Here is a 16,030-nt window from a genome sequence, read left to right as displayed (position 1 = left end):
ACAAAGTAAGGTCACTGCAGGCTGTTGCTCGCTTGAATCCACCCGAGGCTTGTTTTCCTGCCGGTTGTCTACCCACAACTCTGTCTTCTCTCCACTGTTATTACAACAAAGACTACTGTACCTGTTGGGGGTCATGTTCAGTAACATTGTCGCTCAAGTTTTTGATAACATTTAGTCTCTGAACTCTCTCACACCCCTAACGTACAAGCTATAATATAATAGCTTGTATAATAATACAAGCTACTCAAGTAGAGTCCAAAAAAAGACTGATGTGAAAAATTAAGGACTTAGTGGGCTGCAACCTTTACATGAGCATACAGTGTCACAAAAGAAGGGAGGAAACTAGCAGGAATACAGCCCACAGATGCCGACATGTAGAGCACTCCAGCTCATGTCTGTACCGTTGAAACTAAATTCTTGTGAATAAGATGGCACTGTTCCAAGACAACAATGGAGTACAGGCTGGGATCATCAGTGTGTGCCATCTCCACAATGAATTGCAAAGTGCAGCATTCAAATATATTCAAACAAAAGGCAAAAAGGAATAACCTCCCACTGAATGTAAACACACCTGTAGAGCCACCACTTTCTCTTTGTCTACCTTTGGCGTCAGCAGTCGCACAAAGTACGGCCAATGAGCATTCAATTCAATTTTATTCCTACAGCGCCAAATCACAGCAACAGTAATGTAGACCCTACAATAATGCATACAGAGAAAACCCAACAATCGCATGACCCCCTATGAGCAAGGACTTTGGCGACAGTGGGAAGGAAAAACTCCCTTTAAACAGGAAGAAACCTCCAGCAGAACCAGGCTCAGGGAGGGGCGGGGCCATCTGCCACGACCGGTTGGGGTGGCAGATGGCTAATCCTCCTAACCCTAAGCAGTCACATGTTAGACCCTTGGCTGATTTTAACCTTTGAACCCTTAACACAACTATTGCTGTAGGTCTGGGACGGACTCATAGCCACTGAAGACACAATGGTGAAAAAAAACTACTGCTATAAAACAAAAGATTCATTTCCCATTGACATGCTATTCAAGTACACACACACACACACACACACACACACACACCTCTGTCTTCCTTCCTTTAGAAACCAGCACCATAATCCTCTTTTCCTCATAAAGCAGCTCTTTTTCTGAGAAGCAGTCAGCCGTTATACCTAAGGAATATTAAAGGCTTCTTGAAGCAAGGCTGTAGATGGGATTTTGCAAAACACACAGTGCACTCTTCTAGAGAGGCTAGACAGACCACACACACACACACACACACACACACACACACACACACACACACACACACACACACACACACACACACACACAGGCTCCTTTCGGTGCCTGCCTGAGCACTGACAAGGGCAGAGTGAAGGGTAAATGTTAGTGTGACTGCTGTGTTGTCTGCTCCTCTCTGAATGCTGTGTGTGTAAAACACACCGGTACACAAAGAGCTTCTTTGTGGTCCCATGCAGCTAATGCCCCTTTTCCATAATGTTGCCTTAATGAAACATAGGTGTGTGTTGTTTATGGAGCCAGGCTCGTTACATAACGTACTGAGGTGAGAATGAAGCCTTTAAAAAGTTTAAGGAGCCCTGCTGGAGCTCTTTTAATCAGACTGCAAAGGCATAAAAATTCAAGAGCTTCTCCAACAAAGTCGAGATGAAAATCATGATTCTGTTGAAGCTTGCAGCCACTCCAGAGAGTGAGACGCAGGTTGATAACCACGACAAACAAGCGCTAACACAGCTGCATTCACTGGAGGGCTCAACCGAATAAACCTCAGCAAACAAACAAACATGTCACAGAATAGATGCTCTGTGAAAGTTTCCCCCGTTTCCTTTTCTAGAAGGGAAAAGGGGAAACTTCAGTTCACAATCAGAATCAGTTCCATTCTGGGTTTTGTGCGGTTTTTGTGTGGTTATTTTTGTCATCTCAGGTTTGTTTCTCAGCTGCTGTGACTTTGTTCCTCTGGGCATTCTTCATTTTTGGACATGTTGCTCTTAACGGTCGATTCAGTTAAATTAAGCCAAGTAGTTTTTAAACAATTCTGCTTAAAGACAAGCAGACAAAAGTAAAAGCCACCCCAAAAAACAGTCTTCCACCAGGGCCAGTGCTCCATTTTAATCATGTTAAAGAGAGTGACATTTATTAGTGTTATTTATTAGCCCAGGAGCCACAACTTCCACCAGTTTCATAACTGTTGACAGACAGAAGAAAGGCACTCAATCGCCAACCTCATGATCCACCTCAGGAAAAAAACGTTTCCATGTTTCAAGAAATCGAACATTGATGTTCTTGCATAATCCTGTTGACGACACTGAAAACGGTCTTAAGACCATCTTGTTGACTTCCTCAGACAGCCTCCTATGATGGGCTCTGTTAAATGCCTGAGATTCCTCTTAGAATTGAGCATCAGCCGATGTTTTATTCCAGGTTTAGTGCTTCAGGCAGAATGTGATGCAGCTCAAGCAGGCACGGGACCTTTATGAGCTGCTTACCATGCAAATGTAGCCAGTTTTCTGGATATGTTATGGGGGGAGGGTAGAGTGTTTATACATATACACAGAGAGAGAATGAGCGAGAGACAGAGTTAATGAGTGAGTGAGTCTTTGTGGATGCATTTTTAAGTATCTGTGCAAGTTCATCTCTCCAGAAAATGCCTTGAAGTGCAGTTTAGCTGTGCAGCAGTGTGAGAATGTAGGCCAAAATGTGTCACAATAATAACTGCAGCCAAAGAGCAAGGGCAATGTTTGAAACCATGAGTAATCCTAAACCAGAAACCTGCTCTGCCACAGAGGACCACCCCTGAAGGAGATCTTGCCTTCACTGTTTGGGCCACCCCTGGTGAACGGGCTGCAGGCTGGAGTCAGTCTTGCTGGTCAAGCAGAGCCTGCGCACTGAGGCACATCATGGAAAGAGAAGTTCAGTTTTAAAAAACTGAAAATGTAGATGTGCATACATGAAGCAGAGAGACAGAGCATCACTGTCTCTCACTCTGTCCTATTTTATATGCCTGAGGTTTATAATAAGCTGCTGAAGGACACGGATATCAGCGTGCTTATTAGGCTGTAGGACTGCAACATATTTCAGTTTCTACACATCAAAAATCTGTCTGGATATTACATCCACAGAAGGGCAAACTTAATTGCTATACACACACACACACACGTCATAATGAACATAAATCTACTCGAAAGAGAAAACAAATAGAAAACATTAACCACAGAACATGACTGTGGTTAACTGGACTTCAAGTAGAAATCAGCATCTCTGTAGCAAGCTAGGTTTCGATCTCTCTGAAGCCATCACCACCCCAAAGCATCACTGAAGTGTGCAATGTTGTAGGAACAACTGCATCAGATTCCTTCCCAGCCTACATCCTCTGACTTCATTCCCTAACCATAAATAGTGCTGGATCTCTGAAGCAGGTCCGTGTTCAAAGTTAAATGCTTACACAGGGAACATTCCCCTCCTAGCATCAGTCTTACCTCCTACAGGGAATGCACACTAGCAATCTGCACTCCATAGCATGCATTTTAAAGGGGCGCCACAAGGAACAGGGATTTAAATCATTTCTGGCTCGCCAGACAATAAGGCTGGTAAAATTTTAAAAGGTCTTGTAAAGTTATTTGTGTGTGAAAAGAGGCTGACCTTTTCCTCTGGTAGCCACAGTGGTGGTGTGGAGTGCTGCTCATCCCATGGGAACATAGTTTAGTTTCTGGTTGTCCGTACAGTTCTCTAGGTAGATGTTAAATCATTTCAGTGGGTGTTTTCAGCTCTGTAATGAGCTGAAAAATGGACTGTTCACTGTGCGTTCATCAAATAAGAGGTCTAAGGAACTGAAAGCCATTCATTTGAAATAAGCAGAGGTGCTTTCATCTTCATCTTTCTCCAGGACTTGTGTTATATCAAAACAGAGTGTGTGCACGTGTGGCGTTGGAAGCTTGAAGTCTGGGATGAACTAGACCCATCGTTCAACTGTGGAAACATCTCTGAACGCATTAAGTGCCATGACATATCTTGTCTCATATTTCCAGTGGCAGATGCTCAGTTTAAACATGGCCAAAGTTTCAGTTTATGAAGTCAATAAATGTACAAATAATCCATGTGAGCCCTTAACACTCAGTTTCAAATGATTTTAAAAGTTAAAACTGTTAAGATACTGTGTGAGAGTTCAAGAACAAAAACATGGACACCAGGACCCAGAAATGAGTAGAATAAGTCTGATATTACATATGTAATATCAGACTTATTCTACTCATTCCTAATAGAATAAAAGAGCAGCTTTGCATGATTCAAAGTTCATTAAAATGCTGTATTTATCTTATATTTGGCCTTTATCTGAAACAAGCCGGTTAGCGCCCCTCTCTCCAAAGGCTAAGCAGTACACTGCTGCCTGGTATTCAACTGCAGTCTCTCCTGTTTAGTGGCCTGTTAAGTGATTTAAGTCACAATTTCATACTGTAGATGGTTATTTATACAAAGCTGCTATTTATTTAACAACAGAAGGATTTCAGCTGTTACTTATCTTTTTCCATTTAAAATGTGGGAAAACTTGGACCTAGCCATATGAAATTGTGAAAAGCATCGTTTTAGCATTGGGAATAAAACTCAAATATCACAGCAGAATCTGCTTTGAAAGAAAAACTCAACCACACCCAGCCGTGGGGATTTCAGAGAGTAACCAGGTGTCAGGAAATTAATGTACTGGATCTAAATCTTCCTCAAAGGTGTGTGTGTGTGTGTGTGTGTGTGTGTGTGTGTGTGTGTGTGTGTGTGTGTGTGTGTGTGTGTGTGTGTGTGTGTGTGTGTAGGGCTGAGAAAACCACACTGCTGTCACATCTCCACTCTTAACCGTCTCATTCATCATCATGCTCCAGACAGCACAAGGCTCAGCCGCCCCTCAATCTCCACAAAAACACACCTCATTATACATGAAGGCAAAGGATTACAGCCCTGCTCTGAATTTACCCAAAGCTCCGTTCACAGTGAAACAAAGTCTGAATGACCTGAGCTTGAAATGCAAGCAGGAACCGGCACTTTGCTTTCTTTGCATCAGCAACAAAAGTGATAAATGCCATACCTGCATGATTTTTAAAGAGAAAAGTGTATGCAAAGTGTCACCAGACATGCGGTACAGATACTATTTTCCTCTCATAACTTAGTATGCTTACTAAACTAAGAGTGAATCATGTCTGCTTAACATTGTCTACAGCATCGATGTGGTTACCTCTACAGGACATTTCATGGTGTCTGGATCCCACGTCTCTAAGTCTTTTCCTGTGTTTACAGATCAGTGTAAACACATTAAGATTGGAAAATGATGCATTTTACCTCAAAATGGAACCATTTGTTGTTCAAGAGCTGATATGAGGATGTGTTGTGTTAACACTTCCTACTGCTTCAATCAGACATGCCAAGATCCTGTACCTAATATTTAGAAGTAAAAATAAAGAATTAGATAGTAGAGGAAGCTAAATGCATATTATTAGCATATTTTCGCTCCTCGTTGTGGTTACACTTGCTGTTTTAGAATGAAGAATTAGCACGAAGAATCACTTCCTCAGCTGCTGTGCTTGGTAGGTAACATGTAGAAAACTAAATTATCAGCATGTCAAAGTCTTATCCTCATCTTGCCAAATGCAACTTGTTCTGTCTCAAAATCTTAAGTCAGGACAAGTGAGCAAAAATAAAATCAAACACTAAGGTGACAGGCAGTCGGCTCGTCTTTAAGGACCAAGTTGACCCCTTAGCATAAATGCAAACAGCTCTGAGGCCGACGCACTGCTACAAGGATCAACGAGATTATACAGCATCAGTTACACAGCTGCTAGTGTGTGTGCATCATAATGTCTAACTCACAGTCAAGCTAAAACCCATAGAATAACCCATAATATTTTCATCTGAAACAACTAATCCTGAAGGGGGAGGAGGGTCACACCGCACCTCACCCCATCCATCTTTACGTAATGACAGACCCAGTCAATTCCCAGTACAACCAGTCCCAACCAAGCCAGGGTGAAAACACAAGAAGATGCTGCTGTTGCATATATGTGGGAGGACGATAGGAGCTGGGACAGGTCAGGGGTTTGATTTATGACTCACTCCAACCGTTGTGGCGCAATCAAAACGGATCAGTGGTCCCATTTTCTGTCCTTGTCCTCCTCCCCCTGTGGCAGGAAAAGGGAGGCTGGGAAAGTACAGGAGGGGGTAGTGTGGGGCTTGTTCACACTGTGTGACCATCTCTCACCCCTTCTTTTGTAATAAAAAGGGGGAGGACAGCTACATTAAAAACACAATGGACACCCTCCTAGCCCCCATGAGCCGCCCGCTGCCTGCAGTTAGCAAAAAGAAGAAAAAAAAAAAAAAAAAAAGTGGCCCACTAACAGTACAGCAGTTATTTAATGAGCAATAAGCTGCGTAGTGCACCACAAATTTAAGCATGAATATGCTTAGTGTTTTATGAACATATAAAAACACTAACTGAAACTAGAACACACACACACACACACCCACACACACCCACACACACACACACACACACACACACACACACACACACACACACACACCAAATCGCCCTAACAAGAATGACAAGCCCAGAAATGTTTGTGAAAGAGCTGTGTGTCAGCCTCCAATGATAATTTAGTATCTAATATAAACTGAGCTACTTCAACAAGCTCCAACAAAAGCACAGTACTTTGTAAAATGTGCAGGAAGATTTTGTTCAGGCAACAAACACACCATCAAGCACAACCAGGCTATGAAGGAGAAGATACTGGCAGCTGGTGATGTACGACCCAAATATAAACAAATGACTCAACCAGGATTTGCTGGAGTACTTGGTAGTTTCACTCAATATGACAGGAAGAGCAAACAGTAGTTGAGAATTACAGATGTGGTTACATGGTGGAAAAGCGTGGATTTAACATACCAGGCAAAATATATTTCTCTGTTTTATTCACCGATATCTTACTGGCCCCTGACAAGTTACAGTTACTGTTAAAGCCCAATCCCAGTCGTCGAGGGCTACTATCCTGCAGCTTTTAGATGCATCCCTACTCCAACACAGCTGAATCAGATGGTTTGATTACCTCTTCAGCATGCCATCACATTTGGCAAAGGCCTGATAACAAGAGAAAAACCCAACAATCATATGACCCCCTATGAACAAGCACTTTGGCGACAGTGGGAAGGAAAAACTCCCTTTTAACAGGAAGAAACCTCCAGCAGAACCAGGCTCAGGGAGGGGCGGGGCCATCTGCTGCGACTGGTTGCGGAGAAAGAAAGAAGACGAAAGACATGCTGTGGAAGAGAGACAGAGGTTAATAACAGATATGATTCAGTGCAGAGAGGTCTGTTAATACATGTTGAGTGAGAAAGGTGACTGAAGAAGAAACACCCAGTGCATCATGGGAATCCCCCAGCAGCCTACAGCTATTGCAGCATAACTAAGGGAGGATTCAGGGTCACCTGGTCCAGCCCTAACTATATGCTTCAGCAAAAAGGAAAGTTTGAAGCTGAATCTTGAAAGTAGAGATAGTTTCTGTCTCCTGAATCCAAACTGGAAGCTGGTTCCACAAAAGAGGGGCCTTTTTTTTTTCCCCACCCTGGCTGAGGAATACTGTTCACCTCTACTAGGAGACTTGTGAGACGATGTGGGAACCAGTCTGTGGTGAGGAAAGGACTGCCAGTGAAGGCGTTCTACATTCCTGTATTCAGCTGTGGCCATGTGCTGCACTCACCTTTAGAGATAGGACAAGGAGCTGAGAGTAGAGCTACTACTCATCTGTATTAAAAGGAGACCGTTGTGGTTTAGGCAATCAACAAGGATGCCTATTGGATTCCTAAGGAAGGTGCATTGTACAAGTGTAACCTGAGCAGATGGAAAGCACACTGCAGAGGTTTGGCTGACCTAGAACCAACTGGGTACAGAGTGAACAGTGAATTAGGAATTTCAAAGCTGCAAGACTGAAGAAAGGAAACGTATAGGTGCATAGCAGCACTTCACTGTGTTCATGTGGTTCAGTCGCACACCGCAGAGAAAAACAGCGTTTATTTCTTCTTTGTCTGAAACCCTCACAGGGCAGAAAATATTTGGATTATGTTTAAATCTCCCCTATACTTCATCTTAGCTTCGTGTGTACTGTGGATATGTGAGTCAAATTGACAGTCTACTTCCACAGACTCTCCCACATAGTTATCAGCACAGTAGCCTGACTGCAGTCTAAATACTAGTCATTACTCTGTCCTCCCAGCTGGCATATAGAGCCAGACTCATAGCAGCAGCTCGATGCATCACCAAGACCGACGAGGCACAGACGGTGACATTAGTATGGCACTACACATGTAATTATGAATTATATGGTAAATATAAAGATTTAAACTTCCATCTTCATTTCCATTAGTTTGCTTACATGAAAGCCATTTCCTCAGAGCTACAGTAGAGACAGATAACAGCTCAGCTATGGTGAGTTCAGAAATTCATGTCTTCTCCTACACCTCATGGATGTGTGGATGTGCTCGCTCAGCTCCTAAAAGAGAAGATTAAGATTTAAAGAGTATTTGTTTTGACAGACTGCAGGTCTCCACTTCTTTGGATACGTAGGCTTTGAAGGATTCAGGTAACAGATGCACAGGCTGGCACTTAACTAGAGGCCAGTAATTACACACGCTGAAGCACACACAAAAACATCTAATCAGCATGTAAGCACACACAGTCAAACTACAGTGCTGCTCCAATTCCCAAATGTCTTAATTATTTCTTCTTTGCAGCAGCGAGTCCTCTGTGGTCAAGCCCGTTATCCGAGCTCTGCGACTACAATTAGGGCTCCTCTAGAACCAGAAGAAAAGCCCTGAAAGTGACGGCCTTCAAGCCACGCGGTTGCACAGTTTAATCGAGTGCCCGGTTCTCCTGTGAGGCTGAAGAAGAATATCCACTTTCATTAGACAAAATCATTACGGAGACTCAGTAACCACCCCCACCCGCTGAGTGAGGAAGGACACACCCTTGTTTAATTGACCCACTATTCTCCCAGCTTCATCCCAGCTGGGACATTCATTTATTAACAAATGTTTGATATTACAAGTCTTACACTATCAGTGTCCCAATGAGACAATACGTCACTCTGTTCTGCATACTAACCAGGAGAAAGGCAGGGAGTGGAAGCGTGAGGTAGGAGCACCTCACTGACAAAAAAAGGAGAGCCACACAAAAGTGGAAGGAACCACCGCCACAGAAGGCCCTACTGAGGCAGAGATCTTTTGCCCTGCAGTGGACACCATGTGTGGTGGAGCTCCACAGTGGTCCCAAACCACATCATTTCAAGTTTCTGGCTCCAGCTGAGGTAACGCCTGAAGCCAAAGCAATGCAAGTGCAAGAAAGTAGAAGATCCACCCGGGAAAGTGCTATGCTATCTGCAACCACTGCCGAAACATATTAAGGTCTGAAGGGAAAGAATGCAGTCTGGGACTACAGCAGCAACAAAAACACCCAAATATCACACCAAAAAAGAGAAATACTAGGTAGGTAATGAAATAATAAGAATAATTGCCAGGGAATGTGCATTTGAATACGAGTGTGATTTCACAGAATCAAGCTCAGGGGCTGAGAGAGGTAAAAAAACCTCAGACTAATGGGTGTTAGAGGTATTTTTTAATGTGAGTCACATTTTCCCATGTAGTTAAGTCCTGAACAGTCTATTTTATCAGTACTGTGCCAGTGCTGACCAGTTTTAACCCATGAAATACTGATTTCTTTTTAATTTTTACTTCTTATGAAAGAAACAGCGCTTTTGGCAGCACCACTGACACGTTTTTAATCACAACACACAGTGAGTTCAGTCATCTTTAGTTCATAGTTCAAAGCTTTAAAATAATATCCTTTATTTTCTGCAGCCACCTGGAGGATTAAGAAAAACCTGGATGAAGCAAAAAACTGCAATCAAAGGGAGCTGCTGAATTTTTGAGTAGTTTGATATTTTTTAGCAGTTCAGCACGTTTTACTGTTTAATGATGACACGTGTGTGTTTCTTAAAATCTAACACTGCACTTCAGCACTCCATGATCTCATCTCCTTCCCGTAAACTGTCAAAACCAAGTTTGATACTGCAAAGAGAAGCGCGTGCAGTCTACTGTGACAGAGCTCGTACGCTCCAAAGTCAGTGAAGTAAATTCTAGTAAATTCTACTGAGCTCAGTTGACATAACATTTCAGTTCAGCAGCAGCACACAAAGCAGCGTCCCGCTCGTCAAAGGTTCATTAGCTGGTGGGTTTAAAAAAAAAAAAAATGCAGGGAAAATGTCAGGATCTGATTCGTTAACTGCCTCAACCCCCAAGAGAACACTGATGGTGTTGCTGTGTGAATGTATATGTAGTGAGGTGAGGGGGAAGGTGGTGGAAGTGGGGCCTTCCATCCCCTGAGGTATACGTGTCCCTTAGGCCAAGCACACCTTATTGATCAGCCTCATGTGTTTAACTGTACAGCTCAGTATCATCTGGCCTCCATCCCCAATATGTCCCTTGTCTCATTCAATCCATTCTCTTCATCTCATCACTATTCTACCTCTGTTGCACCCAGTATTGCTTCTCTCGGTCTCTTTGTCATCCAATTTAGCTTTGTGCCTTTCATTGTCTTTGCTGTCTTTCAGCCTGTATCACTGCAGACTTTGACAGATAGGGGAGGGGGGCACAGGCAGACAGCTGCTTAAATAAGACATGTATATAGTATAGGACAAGCTGGAGGACAGGAATTGTTGAGGCAGAGAGGAAATAAAGCGTCATTTCCATTTAGCTGTTGGCTCTGTGCATGATTGGCCACCTTTCTGTGAAAAGTCTGCACAACCTTACCAGATCAGACCATTTAAATACATTTTTTCAAGCAGTGTTATGACAGTTGATCAGCACATGGAAAGAGTTTTAGTGATTGCCATCAACATTAATAATGTGGAGTTACCAAACACTAGGTTTAAAACACTTCCTTTCATTCTTGGGCTCTCACTGTGCTCACACCAACGTGGAAGCAAAAAAATGGCTTAAGCAAGAAAGTTTACCTAGATAAACTTTCATAACAAGTGGAGGGAGACACATTTAAACTGAAAAATAAAATCTTTAACAAACCGGAAAATCCGATACATCTGCTAAGCCGATATCAAAGCAATGCAAATAATCAAGACTGACCCAAAGGAAAACAAGCAGACCAGCAACTTGAACATTTTAATACATTTGATTAGCAAAAAGCAGCGAGCGATGCAGGCTATGGCCCACATGCGAAGACCACATTAGGACTACACCGGAGATGTGGAGTCACATTTCATGCTCAAATGTTTTTATTGGGATTTGAGTGAATTTGCATTCACCTATTTGGAGTGTGGAAATTAAAGATTAAAATAGAAGCTCTGTACTGTGTAAGATTATCAACAATGTATTAAAGCTCTCATTCTAAATCATTCTTTTTAAGTAGATACCTCTCAAAACCAGGCACACTGTGGAAGAGTCGCTCACATCTTTATCTGACAGCACAGGAGGCCAACATGAAAAGCTTTACAGCAGCTGGTAAAAGCACTCATCGCAGTCTGCGTTTAATATCATCACGGTGTGGAGCATCTTCAAAGAGCAGGAGGACGGCGGCATTAAAAGAAAGGCATTGAGAAAATCTTCATCTGACCGAAACGTCAGAGTCAGTGAGTGAAAGTCACAGAGTGGTCATCAGTGATTGAGATTCTGTGCGTCGCTCTGTTTGTCTGGGAAGCCTCAAGATTAATGTAGGTGACTTTAAATTAAAAAAAGAAGAAGACGAAAAGGACACAATCAGTGAAATGAGGGACGGACCCTACTCTTCATTCCTCTGTCATTGATGGAAGTTCAGGCGTATCTCATGCAGCTTGGAGACAAAGATATAGTTTAAAAGAGAGACGAGAGACACAAAAGACGAGAGGGCAACTAACTGGTATCATTTCATTATATTGTTGTGCTTGCTGCCAGTGCTCCAAATGGCTGGATCCAGGAAAGTCATCTTGTCTGAGGGTACAGTTCGGTGGGGTTCAACTCAGCTGTGCTTTATATCAGTTGTAAAGCTAAAACACTAAAATTGTAGCTCATAAATGTCAAAAACCAATGGCTCAGTCTAGGGCAGGGCAACATGACCAAAGATACTTCTCACAATATATATTTGAAAAGTTGCGATAACGATATAACTGACGATATAATTGATGCGAGACAAAATACTTTACAACTTCACAACTTTAGTAGTGCAAAAAAAAGAAAAAAGATTTAACAGTGCAAATTCCTTGCTGACAGATTAACCAAAAGGCATTTCCAGTGGAAATGGGCCGACATATCCTGAGCCTAACCATGGTAAATGGCCTGTATTTATTTAGCGCTTTACTAGTCCCTAAGGACCCCAAAGCGCTTTACATATTCAGTCATCCACCCATTCACACACTGGTGATGGCAGCTACATTGTAGCCACAGCCACCCTATTATACACAACCATGTACAATATCCACAAAAGTTAAAGAGGTGCTTTGCAACATGAAACTGCAGTAAAAAACAGACAAGTCCAACTTTACTCATCTCATTCTTCTTGCTTCCTCCACGTCTGTACCATTGATTCATGAATGCTGAATTCTCTCACAGCTGCTCTATTGCCATGTTCTACTGCATGACTTGAGTTTAAAATCCACTTCATGCGCATGTCCTGTAACAGGTGCCATTTTGGGGTCCCCACACACACACACACACACACACACACACACACAATATTATGTTGAAGCACAGTATGTATCACTCCGCGAGGCTCCTGACTACGGTAGCCGACAATCAATCAAGCGGTGCAGCTTCGTAGCTTAGCAAAGTCGTAGCGAAACATTTGACAGATTTTTGAGCGCCAGACAAAAACCAAACCAGTTCCATATCACTGAAGCAGCATTTTTACAAACGATTCTGGTTCATCTGTTTCCGCCATGTGCGTATGAAGACAAAGGCCCAGCGCATGTGTGTTGTACCCATATTCTATCGCGATATTCCATTTTCATATCATTGCCTAACATTATACCGGTATTACCGTGAACGGTATAGTATGGCCCTGCCCTAGCTCAGTCCATCTTTTATACTGTGTATGGTAACACAAAGACAGAATCAGAAATGAGCCCCACATCCTGCCCCACTGAAAAAAAACCAAAAAAGAAAAACACACTATCCCCACCTGAGTGAAAACAGTTTACACAGTGAAACTAGTGTTAAAGAGCAGATTTAACAGCTTCCTGAATAATTACAACTGTTCCTTGAATGTCACAATGACCAATTAAAAAAATCACATGTTTAATTGTTAATAAAATTGCTTGTGAGCGTCCATGTTTCTCGCCTGAACAAAACACTTGACATGTAATGTATACAAAATTATTATCATCATAACAACAATTACATTTGGCTGCATCCTTCTAAGCATGGCTCCAACTTCAAGTTGGTAACGAAAGAAGAAAGTGTACTTTATTGGTCCCCGTGGGGAAATTCCTCTCTGCATTTTAACCCATTCACTCAGTGAAGCAGTGGGCAGCCATTGGGAGCAGTGTGTAGGGACGATACCTTGCTCAGGGGTACCTCAGGGTAGCTGTTCAGGGGAATCGAACCTCCGACCTTCCGATCATGGGGCCACCACTCTACTAACATTGTGGACGGGATTTTTATGGAGGTGAATTGGGCGCTTATTGACATGGAGACATGGAGCTGATCTGACAGGAGCTTTACAAAATCAGCACCTTTGTTATTAGAACACGCATTTCCTCCACCTGCAATTTACTGCCCCACAGGGACAGGATTTATGATAAGCAGACACTTTCTGAGCCAACCAAAACCCTTGTGACACACACACACACACACACGATAATGGAAGCACTACAGAAGAACGATCTACCTAAGGTACTGATTATAAACCATATTACATCTCACGTGATCACCTCTGTAGGGAAATGATGCCATTTGCTTTCACCTCGTGAAGTAGACGACGGCTCACTCAGTAACCCTTCAAAGACGGCACCGTCTCGTGTTTATCCGTCATCACCAGTTTTGCCATTTTTACATCTGGCTTCCTATTTTGTTCATCCGTACTACAGAAACTGCTTATACAAAAGACAGTGTGATGAAGGACAGAGACTTAAAGATTTTGGCCCATAGATTATGCTTATATCTTCAAGCAGACTTATTACAATGAATAAAGTCCAATTTTTCACAACAAACCAGTTCATGCTTTAATATCCTTCCAACAGCAGATGGCGAGTGCAAAGAGTGAAATCCAAATAAGGTAAGGATGATTAAAAAGCTTTTTGGGACAATGAACCAAAGTTATTACTAAGTTTACTGTCATTACTTACTCAACTGCTTCCACTTCTATGTAGCACACTAGGTTTGCAGGCAGCAGTCTACATCAACATCAACATCATCAACATCTACATCTACATCAACATCAGTCTACAGTCTGCCGTGTCTGATTTATCTGGAGCAGCAGACACCTCTGTCTAACCCTGATCTCATTACTAGACAACGCACAAAGACAAAACAGTGTAAGGCACAGTGAACCAACAAAGAACACGTCAACAAGTGCTGTTGTGGAAAGAATTCGCAACACTACCTCATGATGGGCTCAGCAGGCCTGCACAGTGCTCAGATGACTCCAGCTAATCTGTGGATGAAGTTTTAGCTCATTTAAGCAGATTTAGTTTGTATCACTCCCCCCATGACCCCCTGCCTCACCCTCCAGTCATAGTTAAGATGTCTGATACGCTTACATGCACACTAATCTGCAGACCCCGTCCGTCCCTTTGAGCAGATGACACCTCAGGTTCTACACAACCTGCTGCAGGTATGATGCGATTCACATTTATAGTGAAAAGAGCGCAATAACATCCAAAACCTCATTAAATGTTTTGTTTTTTTCCACAGGAAAAGATTCTGTTGTGTAATGACCAATTAAAAATGTCTTATTTTAGCCATTTGGTTATTTAGAGAAAAGACAAATGGCTTGGAAACTTATGTTCAAAAGTGAAGTCGTTTAATTACTGTCAATAAACATTCTGGATGCTGTTATTAAAAGTGAGCCGTGGGGGGAAAAAGAAGAAAATATCAAACAAACGCCACCATGTCCAAAGTGACACATTTACCATGAACTCCGTAACTGCACAAAGAAACACTTTATTTAGCTCACATTAACCCATATGGAAAAGCTAGATATAAATCTTATAAAGTTTCTGTCTTGTGTGAAACTTGTATGAAAAGCATATAAGAGTGAAAACAGATATAAGATCCCCTGAAAAATTATATAATGAAACTTGTATGTTTTGGATATTTACTAAAACAATATATGAAAGCAATGCAAAAGTGGCCACTTTCATGAGTAAATCATGTAAGCCTTATGTGATTACTCATGAAAGTGGCCACTTTCATGAGTAATCACATATAAGTTTTTACTGTTTCTTTTCCATATGGGAACCTTCAACGTCAACTTAATAAATTATTGGTCGAAAATTGTCAAGAAGCCGTCAAACAGGTGTAGTGTGTCAACAAATACAAAGTACTGTATAAAGACTTAAAATATTTTGTCACATTTGACCTCTGACCTCTCCTTTAAGGACAAAGTGTACAAATTTACAAAAAGTAAATTCTGCCCACAGTGAGCGGCCTCGGCGGAGCGCTGCACTCTTGAAGTGCTTCTTGTTATTAATAAATTTAATGCTTCCATTGTCCTGATTCCCAATTATTTAAAATCAAGGTGTAGGCCTACTTTTCTGAGCTCTGTAACAGCAGTTCTGTAGGTGCATAATGATGCATTACGGGAGATTAAACAGGATATAAAGTATTTAATATGATCTCCAGCTTAGGCATGATTACTGCGATTGATGGGAAAACATTTTTCTGCAGAAGAATTACAATTTGCCAATAAAATGTATTATGAATAGTGTTCGAAACAGTGCTGAAGGAATAGTTTAAAGAACCTCCTACACTGCTCATCATTATCATTTTCAAATCAGTATT

The 16,030-nt window shown here is 42.0% G+C and overlaps 1 protein-coding gene across 3 annotated transcripts in view; it reads right to left on the bottom strand.

Annotated features, from left to right (window-relative positions):
* Positions 1 to 16,030, bottom strand: part of plxnb1b (plexin b1b) — a 95,391-nt gene that overhangs the window by 56,996 nt on the left and 22,365 nt on the right. The window contains exon 1 of one of the 3 annotated variants that reach the window (XM_076883655.1): positions 2,239 to 2,414. The exons of the other annotated variants lie outside the window; for them this stretch is intronic. The gene's annotated coding sequence lies outside the window, so the exon portion shown is untranslated. Of the gene's footprint in view, positions 1 to 2,238; positions 2,415 to 16,030 lie in introns of those variants that run through there. 3 annotated transcript variants of the gene reach the window in all.

The sequence above is a fragment of the Maylandia zebra genome, linkage group LG5, assembly GCF_041146795.1.
Source record: "Maylandia zebra isolate NMK-2024a linkage group LG5, Mzebra_GT3a, whole genome shotgun sequence".
In the NCBI taxonomy this organism is placed as follows: domain Eukaryota; kingdom Metazoa; phylum Chordata; class Actinopteri; order Cichliformes; family Cichlidae; genus Maylandia; species Maylandia zebra.
The sequence above is the reverse complement of the archived record's forward strand: the minus strand, read 5'-3'. Positions and strand labels throughout refer to the sequence as shown.